Consider the following 10,546-nt stretch of genomic DNA (forward strand, 5'->3'; position numbering starts at 1 on the left):
TGAGGATGGATCAAACAACTGAATCAGATAATAAATTCGGTCTAGGAGACTTCCATACAATATTTTATGACCCTAAGAAAGAATCAGATCAATAATTATGGCCTCACGCCACCCACTGGCCCGTTCAAAATTTTGGTCGTATAGCCAAAGGTGGTAGTACAAGAGCCGGAGGAAAAATGAGGATGGGTCGAACAACTGAATCGGATCAAAAATTCGGTCTAGGAGACTGCCATACAATATTTTATGACCTAAGAAAGAATCGGATAAATAATTATGGCCTCACGCCACCCAGTTGCCCGTTCGAAATTTTGGTCGTATAGCCAAAGGGGGTAGTACAAGAGCAGAAGGAAAAACTGAGGATGGATCGAACAATTGAATCTGATCATAAATTTGGTCTAGGAGACTGCCATACAATATTTTATGACCCTAAGAAAGAATCGGATCAATAAATATACCCTCACGCCACCCCGTGGCTCATTCGAAATTTTGGTCGTATAGCCAAAGGGGGTAGTACACGAGCAGGAGGAAAAACTGTGGTTGGGTCAAATAACTGAATCCGATCATAAATTCGGTCTAGGAGACTGAAATACAATATTTTATAACCCTAAGTGTAAGGCCCCGTTACCGGTAACCCTACTTTCGTGTTGGATTTACTCATAAACACAGTTCTAAATATCAGAGTTAATTAAAAACTTTACGCGGAATATAAAACTTTCATAAAACATTACATATCAATTCATAATCATGTCTTAAAACATTCCTCTTGTCTTTCAAAATCAAAACATAACTTATAAAACATATCAGCTCTTCAGATGCCAGGCTTTAGTCTTCTGCCATGTGTCCTCCACTCAAGCCAGCCGTCTCATCCTACTCACCTGCGTGCATACTAAAAGTCAGCTACGCTGAGTGAGTTCTAGTTAATCATACAATACCATACGATACCTTATTACATACATACGTACTTAACCTCATAACTTTCTTTCATACACACATAAGTACTCATACCTTCACTCTTACTTATATACTTTCTTTCTTACTTACATACTTTCTTTACATTCATAATCATACGTTTTAAAGAGCCTTTCACCCTATAACCTCACAGATATTATAAGGGTCTGGTCCCTATCCTCACAGATATTGTAAGGGTCTGGTCCCTAACATCACAGATATTATAAGGGTCTGGTCCCTAACATCACAGATATTATAAGGGTCTGGTCCCTAACATCACAGATATTATAAGGGTCTGGTCCCTAACATCACAGATATTATAAGGGTCTGGTCCCTTGCTTTCGAATATTAGTAGGGTTCAGTTCCCTCTTCGTTGCCATACAACCATGCATTATACCTCGAGTATTATTAGGGCTCGGTACCCTTTTCGTAACCATACAACCATACAACCGTCATTTCCTTCTTTTATTAACTTTGTTACGTTCATACACATAAACATTCATATCATACTTGCCATATTTATAACGTTACAGCCTGACAGTACGTGCAATATCCGAAGATCGTTCACGAACCATCAAGCAATCATTCATACATATCACATATATCACATATGGCTTTATAACGTTACAACCTGACAGTACGTGCAATATCCGAAGATCGTTCACGAACCATCAAGCAATCATTCATACATATCACATATATCACATATGGCATACACTTATCACTTAGGATAAATGTATTAACAACACATCAAGTATGCACACAGCCCCGAAAACATAACAAGGAATGGGGCTAGAAACTCACCTGGATCCTGTTACGCTCGCCGTTGATCGTAATTCCTTTCTTTAACTGGGCCCGGCTAACTGTATAATATTTACACATATCAATTAACTACTACTACTCGTTTTGTATTTCTATCTATATATGACCCACAACGAACGGGGGTCCGGGGGCAGCGCCCCTGGCAGCGGGGTTCTAGGGGCGGCAGCCCCTAGCGGGGTCCAAGGGACAGAGCCCCTGGCTGGGGTTAAGCTGCCAGGTCAGCTTGGAAAAAATTTATTTTCGATAACTGCCTTAACACATTTTCCATTAGGTTTTTAATTTATTTTATAATCGAACTTCACTTCAGGCGAAGTTAAACCTTAGGCGAACTTGGCTTCAGGCGAAGTTAAACCTTAGGTGAACTTGGCTTCAGGCGAAGTTATACCTTAGGCGAACTTGGCTTCAGGCGAAGTTATACCTTAGGCGAACTTGGCTTCAGGCGAAGTTATACCTTAGGCGAACTTGGCTTCAGGCGAAGTTAAACCTTAGGCGAACTTGGCTTCAGGCGAAGTTATACCTTAGGCGAACTTGGTCGTAGGCGAAGTTATCCTTAGGCGAAGTTACGCTTGAAGGCGAAGTTACGCTTGAAGGCGAAGTTCATCAGGCGAACTTAATCTTGCAGGCGAAGTTATCGCGCTGCAGATCTGTTTGCCCATAACTCCTTCGTTTCTTAGCCAAATAACTCGATTTTGGTACCCACGGAATCGTATGATCGGCGCCTACAAATCCCAACCATCAAATCGGCCTAAAATCGACGTTTTAGGGGTCCGATTTGGGCAGTTTGGGTTTCGGGTCCGGTTAACCCATCCAATCCTAACCATTTACAGTAATAATAGATTTGTTGGATTGTTCTTACCTTACCAACTCAGATCTATCAACAAAATCTCGGGTTTCGGCTTCGAATCTTGATCGGTTAGTATGTGTGTGTTTTGAGGAGTGTGTGGAGTGTGTGTGGAGTTTGGTGAGAAATGAGATATTTTGGGATTTTGGGGGTATTTATATCCCTGAAATCCCATTCTCATTTATCCTATCTCAATTAATCCAAGTCCATGACCCGCTCCTACCCGATATTAATAATTAAAAACGCGAAATCACTAACATAACTTTCTTTATTCAACATTATAAATTTTAGGATGTTACAAGTCTTCCCCCCTTAAGGAGGTTTCGTCCCCGAAACCTAACTATTACATAAACAAACTAGGGTAAAACTTGCGCATCTCATCCTCGGCTTCCCAAGTAGCATCTGATCCCTTGCGGTGTTTCCATATTACTTTTACCAAAGGTATAGTTTTGTGACGTAGCTGCTTCTCCTTGCGATCAACGATCTTTATCGGTTGCTCGATGTAGTTCAATTGTTCATCAACCTCAATGTCCATTAATGGCACGTGAGACGTGTCATCAGCTAGACACTTCCTCAGATGAGAAACATGGAAGGTTGAATGAATTCCTTCTAACTCATCGGGTAAATCCAGCTTATAAGCTACTTCCCCCACACGATACAAAATTTTAAATGGTCCAATGTACCTCGGACTTAGCTTCCCTCTCTTTCTAAAACGGATAATTCCTTTCCAAGGCGAGACCTTAAGCATCACATAGTCGCCAACGTTAAACTCAATTGGTCGTCGCCGCTTATCTGCATAAGACTTTTGTCTGTCTTGAGCGGCTTTCATTCTTGCTTTGATCTGATCGAACTTTGAAGACGTTTCTTGAACCACTTCTAGGCTTCCCATTTCTTTCTGACCAATCTCACCCCAACACACCGGGGTTCTACATCGTCTACCGTAAAGCATCTCAAACGGTGGCATACCAATACTCGAATGGTAACTGTTGTTATAGGAGAACTCTGCCAGATGCAGATGATCATCCCAACTTCCACCAAAATCTAAAACGCAAGCACGTAGCATATCCTCAAGGGTTTGGATCGTCCTTTCAGACTGTCCATCGGTTTGAGGATGATACGCCGTACTGATGTTCAACCTCGTCCCCATAGCTTCATGAAATTTCTTCCAGAACCTCGAAGTAAACCGTGTGTCCCTATCAGACATGATCGATAACGGTACTCCATGCTTGGTTACCACTTCCTTGATGAACAAGCTTGCTAACATTTCTGACGAGATGGCCTCTCGTATGGGCAGAAAGTGAGCACTCTTGGTCAAACGGTCCACAATCACCCATATGGTATCATGTTGCTTAGCTGTACGAGGTTGCTTAGTTATGAAATCCATGGTGATGTGTTCCCATTTCCACTCAGGTATCTCTAGCGGTTGCATCTTCCCATAAGGCTTTTGGTGCTCGGCTTTGACTTGTAAGCAAGTTAAGCACTTACTAACATAATCCACTACATCGTTCTTCATTCCTGGCCACCAGTAATCTCTTCTCAAGTCTTGGTACATCTTTGTAGCTCCTGGATAGATTGAGTACCTTGACTTATGAGCTTCATCTAAGATTCGACTTCTAAGATTACCATGGCGTGGGATCCACATACGGTCGAACCTAGTCTTAACTCCATGAGTGTTTTCCATCAACTCATCTTGCTGGCCATAAATCCTTTCTTTCTTTACTAACCCTTCGTCTACTAACACTTCTGACTGCACTTTGATGATTTCTTCAAAAAGACTTGAGTTCATGATCAACTTGTATGACTTCACGGTTGCAAGGACTTCCTCATTCTTACGACTTAGCGCATCAGCGACCACGTTAGCTTTACCGGGGTAATACTTAATCTCACAGTCGTAATCCTTTATCAATTCTAACCATCTTCTCTGCCTCATGTTCAATTCTTTCTGCTCGAAGAAGTACTTTAAACTCTTATGATCTGTATAGATAGTGCACTTAGTACCGTACAGGTAATGCCTCCATATCTTAAGAGCATGCACTACAGCTGCTAACTCCAAATCATGCGTCGGATAAGTACTCTCATGGACTTTCAACTGTCTAGACGCGTAAGCTATCACCTTCCCTCGTTGCATCAACACGCAACCTAACCCTTGATGCGAGGCATCAGCACAAACAACGAAATCCTCATCACCATCGGGTAGAGCAAGGATTGGAGCTTGCGTGAGTCTTCTCTTTAATTCTTCAAAGGCTTCTTCTTGAAATTTTCCCCAACTGAATACTATTGACTTTCGGGTCATACCGGTCAGCGGTGCGGCTATCTTGGAGAAACCTTCGATGAATCTCCTATAGTAGCCAGCTAACCCTAGGAAGCTTCGTATATCAGTCGGATTCTGCGGAGTCTTCCAATTCGTTATCGCTTCAATCTTAGCTGGGTCCACGGTAATCCCCTCCGGATTAACCACATGACCTAAAAATTGCACTTCTCTTAACCAGAACGCGCACTTCGAAAACTTGGCGTACAACTTCTCTTTCTTCAGAACTTCCAATACCTCTCTCAGATGCTCGGTATGGTCAGACTCACTCTTTGAATAAATCAATATATCGTCAATGAAGACGATAACCGACTTATCCAACATTGGCCGACACACCCTATTCATCATGTCCATAAATGCTGCAGGAGCATTTGTTAGACCGAATGACATAACGAGGAACTCGTAGTGTCCATACCGCGTTCGGAACGCTGTCTTAGGGATGTCTGCCTCTTTCACCTTCAGCTGATGGTATCCTGATCTGAGATCTATTCGTGAGAACCAACTCGAACCTTGCAGTTGGTCAAACAGATCGTCAATCCTAGGCAAGGGGTATCTATTCTTTACCGTAAGCTTATTCAACTCACGATAGTCTATGCACATTCTCATACTTCCATCCTTTTTCTTCACAAACAAAACCGGTGCGCCCCACGGAGAAACACTCGGTCTGATAAAACCCTTGTCGAGGAGTTCTTGCAGTTGGGACATCAATTCCTTCATCTCGGACGGTGCTAGACGGTAAGGCGCCTTCGCGACGGGCTGGGCTCCTGGTACTAGATCTATCTGAAATTCTATCTCTCGCTCAGGTGGCAACCCCGGAAGATCCTCAGGGAATACTTCTGGGTAGTTGCGCACAATAGGAACATTCTTCATTTCTTTCGTCTCGGCCGTAGCGTTGACAACATACGCCAGGTAGGCACCGCACCCTCGCCTTAACAAACCCTCGGCTTTTATCATCAAAATGACATTAAGCCCATAACTCTCCTTATCACCATAAACCGTCACCGCACTACCATCCGATGACTTTAACCTTATCATCTTACTTTTACATACTATCTGAGCCTCGAACTCAGACAACCAATCCATACCCAAGACTACATCGAACCCTCCTAAGGCCATAACATACAAAGTAACAGGGAACTCATGTCCCTCTAACTCTATCTTACAATTCTTAACCATTTTTGTTATTTTCACTGAAGTGTCACTTGCGGTTTCTACTACAAAAGTTTCAGACACTCGGCAGCCTTTCATTTTAGCTAGTTTACTAAACGTCGTAGCTACAAAACTTCTATTCGCACCAGAATCAAATAATACAGAAGCGGAAACATCGTTCCCTAGAAACGTACCTGTGACGACATCCGGAATCTGCCTGGCTTGTTCCTGGGTCAGCATGTAGGCTCTAGTTCTGGGCCTAGCTTGATCGGCATCCTTCTTTCCACTACCTCCAGCTACATCTTCAGTGCACTCCCTTGACATATGGCCTGTCTTGCCACATTTGTAACATGCTGGCTTCGCACTGCACTCATTGGCATAATGCCCTACCTTCCCGCACTTATAACAGGCATTCGACCCCATTCTGCATTCTCCACCATGGGCCTTTCCACATTTGAGACAAACATTAGAACTTTTACCCCACTTGCACTCACCACCATGCCTCTTTCCGCAGGTTTTACACGATCTCTTCTCCCACACTTTCTGTTTCTTATCCTTGGAGTTCCATAACTGAGTACCGGGTCGTTTAGCAGGAGTGACCCCTTTCTTCTCTTTCTCTTCGTCCCTTTCCACCCTATCATCCGCGGCCACGTCAGCATAGACCATTTCCGCGAATCCAACAGCCGAATCAAAAGTAGCAGGTTGAATCGCCCTGACTAACATGCGGACCTTTTATGGCAACCCCCTCACATAACATTTGATTCTCTTGACCTCAGTGTCAACCATGTCAGGCACCAACCTAGATAGTCGGTTGAACTCCGTGGTATACTCACGATGCGTCATCATACCGGCTTTCAAATTCTGGAACTTCATCTCCGTTCTTTCAACCTCGGCGTCTGCACAGAACTTCTTCATTACCAACTCTTTCAAATCTTCCCACCTCATCTCTTTGATCTCTTCACGGGTCTTCCTCTGCTCCACACTCTCCCACCAATACATAGCCTCATCTACGAATGACTGAGTAGCATAACCCACAGCTTGGTCGGGACGGCATTCGCTAATGCGGATAACCTTGTCCATAGCGGTTATCCACTGGAGAGTAGCGATTGCGTCTCCTAAACCAGTCAGCTTAGGCGGGTCACAACCTTTGAAGGACTTATAGCTGCACCCACCTTGTCCTCCTCTCCTATCATCGACTTTCACAGACTTATCCCCACTCGAGGCCCCTCTTTCACCTTCCCTATCCTTTCTACCATCACCACACGCCCCTTCAGCAGTTCGCTCACGGCTTCCAGCAGATCCTTCGGGATTCAGGTTCTTCACAGCAGCAACTACAGCCTGAACGATGGCTGCTTGAACTGCGGGGCTAAGTTGAACTTCTTTGTTGTTGTTCTGGTCTCCTCCAGCTGCGCTTCCTTCATCTTCGGTGTGGGAAGCTTCTTCTACCGAAGGTTGCCGGACAAGACGAGGCCTGCCACGACGTCCAGTGCGACCCCCAGTTTCAACAAATTCTCCAGCTCCAGCCATTAGTATTCTAAAGGGGAAAACACAAACATCATCATTCAAGGAACTATTTAGTACAAGGATAGCAAGGCTAACAGGTAATAACAGTGGCCAGCTGTGACTAGCTGATCACGTTGCTTTCCGTGTCCTATACACTTCCCTTTATGAGTCTATTTGTGCTGGTTCTACTTAAGCAGTTAGTCAAATCAAACAATCAATTATTCCTATCCCTGTCTTTCACATATCTTTTCTTTCTCATTAACATATATCATTTAATCATACAATTTACCTTTACTGATCTTGCTTGAGCGACACATGGCATTCTTGGACTGGCATCTTCTTTCCTTTCTTACTTAAATCCCATTCTCTGTTCGAGTCTAAGCATGTAGGATGCTTAAATCTCTCAAACTTTGCTCTGATACCAACTTGTAAGGCCCCGTTACCGGTAACCCTACTTTCGTGTTGGATTTACTCATAAACACAGTTCTAAATATCAGAGTTAATTAAAAACTTTACGCGGAATATAAAACTTTCATAAAACATTACATATCAATTCATAATCATGTCTTAAAACATTCCTCTTGTCTTTCAAAATCAAAACATAACTTATAAAACATATCAGCTCTTCAGATGCCAGGCTTTAGTCTTCTGCCATGTGTCCTCCACTCAAGCCAGCCGTCTCATCCTACTCACCTGCGTGCATACTAAAAGTCAGCTACGCTGAGTGAGTTCTAGTTAATCATACAATACCATACGATACCTTATTACATACATACGTACTTAACCTCATAACTTTCTTTCATACACACATAAGTACTCATACCTTCACTCTTACTTATATACTTTCTTTCTTACTTATATACTTTCTTTACATTCATAATCATACGTTTTAAAGAGCCTTTCGCCCTATAACCTCACAGATATTATAAGGGTCTGGTCCCTAACATCACAGATATTATAAGGGTCTGGTCCCTATCCTCACAGATATTGTAAGGGTCTGGTCCCTAACATCACAGATATTATAAGGGTCTGGTCCCTAACATCACAGATATTATAAGGGTCTGGTCCCTAACATCACAGATATTATAAGGGTCTGGTCCCTAACATCACAGATATTATAAGGGTCTGGTCCCTTGCTTTCGAATATTAGTAGGGTTCAGTTCCCTCTTTGTTGCCATACAACCATGCATTATACCTCGAGTATTATTAGGGCTCGGTACCCTTTTCGTAACCATACAACCATACAACCGTCATTTCCTTCTTTTATTAACTTTGTTACGTTCATACACATAAACATTCATATCATACTTGCCATATTTATAACGTTACAGCCTGACAGTACGTGCAATATCCGAAGATCGTTCCCGAACCATCAAGCAATCATTCATACATATCACATATATCACATATGGCTTTATAATGTTACAACCTGACAGTACGTGCAATATCCGAAGATCGTTCACGAACCATCAAGCAATCATTCATACATATCACATATATCACATATGGCATACACTTATCACTTAGGATAAATGTATTAACAACACATCAAGTATGCACACAGCCCCGAAAACATAACAAGGAATGGGGCTAGAAACTCACCTGGATCCTGTTACGCTCGCCGTTGATCGTAATTCCTTTCTTTAACTGGGCCCGGCTAACTGTATAATATTTACACATATCAATTAACTACTACTACTCGTTTTGTATTTCTATCTATATATGACCCACAACGAACGGGGGTCCGGGGGCAGCGCCCCTGGCAGCGGGGTTCTAGGGGCGGCAGCCCCTAGCGGGGTCCAAGGGGCAGAGCCCCTGGCTGGGGTTAAGCTGCCAGGTCAGCTTGGAAAAAATTTATTTTCGATAACTGCCTTAACACATTTTCCATTAGGTTTTTAATTTATTTTTTAATCGAACTTCACTTCAGGCGAAGTTAAACCTTAGGCGAACTTGGCTTCAGGCGAAGTTAAACCTTAGGCGAACTTGGCTTCAGGCGAAGTTATACCTTAGGAGAACTTGGCTTCAGGCGAAGTTATACCTTAGGCGAACTTGGCTTCAGGCGAAGTTATACCTTAGGCGAACTTGGCTTCAGGCGAAGTTATACCTTAGGCGAACTTGGCTTCAGGCGAAGTTATACCTTAGGCGAACTTGGCTTCAGGCGAAGTTAAACCTTAGGTGAACTTGGCTTCAGGCGAAGTTATACCTTAGGCGAACTTGGTCGTAGGCGAAGTTATCCTTAGGCGAAGTTACGCTTGAAGGCGAAGTTACGCTTGAAGGCGAAGTTCATCAGGCGAACTTAATCTTGCAGGCGAAGTTATCGCGCTGCAGATCTGTTTGCCCATAACTCCTTCGTTTCTTAGCCAAATAACTCGATTTTGGTACCCACGGAATCGTATGATCGGCGCCTACAAATCCCAACCATCAAATCGGCCTAAAATCGACGTTTTAGGGGTCCGATTTGGGCAGTTTGGGTTTCGGGTCCGGTTAACCCATCCAATCCTAACCATTTACAGTAATAATAGATTTGTTGGATTGTTCTTACCTTACCAACTCAGATCTATCAACAAAATCTCGGGTTTCGGCTTCGATTCTTGATCGGTTAGTATGTGTGTGTTTTGAGGAGTGTGTGGAGTGTGTGTGGAGTTTGGTGAGAAATGAGATATTTTGGGATTTTGGGGGTATTTATATCCCGGAAATCCCATTCTCATTTATCCTATCTCAATTAATCCAAGTCCATGACCCGCTCCTACCCGATATTAATAATTAAAAACGCGAAATCACTAACATAACTTTCTTTATTCAACATTATAAATTTTAGGATGTTACACTAAGAAAGAATCGGATCAATAAATATGCCCTCACGCCACCCCATGCCCGTTCGAAGTTTTGGTTGTTTAGCCAAAGGGGGTAGTACACGTGCAGAAGGAAAACTGAGGATTGATCGAACAACTGAATCTGATCATAAATTTGGTCTA

This window comes from Bidens hawaiensis, unplaced genomic scaffold (genome assembly GCF_021521415.1).
Source record: "Bidens hawaiensis isolate Kalapana, Puna unplaced genomic scaffold, B.hawaiensis_p1.1 tig00019204_1, whole genome shotgun sequence".
Taxonomy (NCBI): Eukaryota; Viridiplantae; Streptophyta; class Magnoliopsida; order Asterales; family Asteraceae; genus Bidens; species Bidens hawaiensis.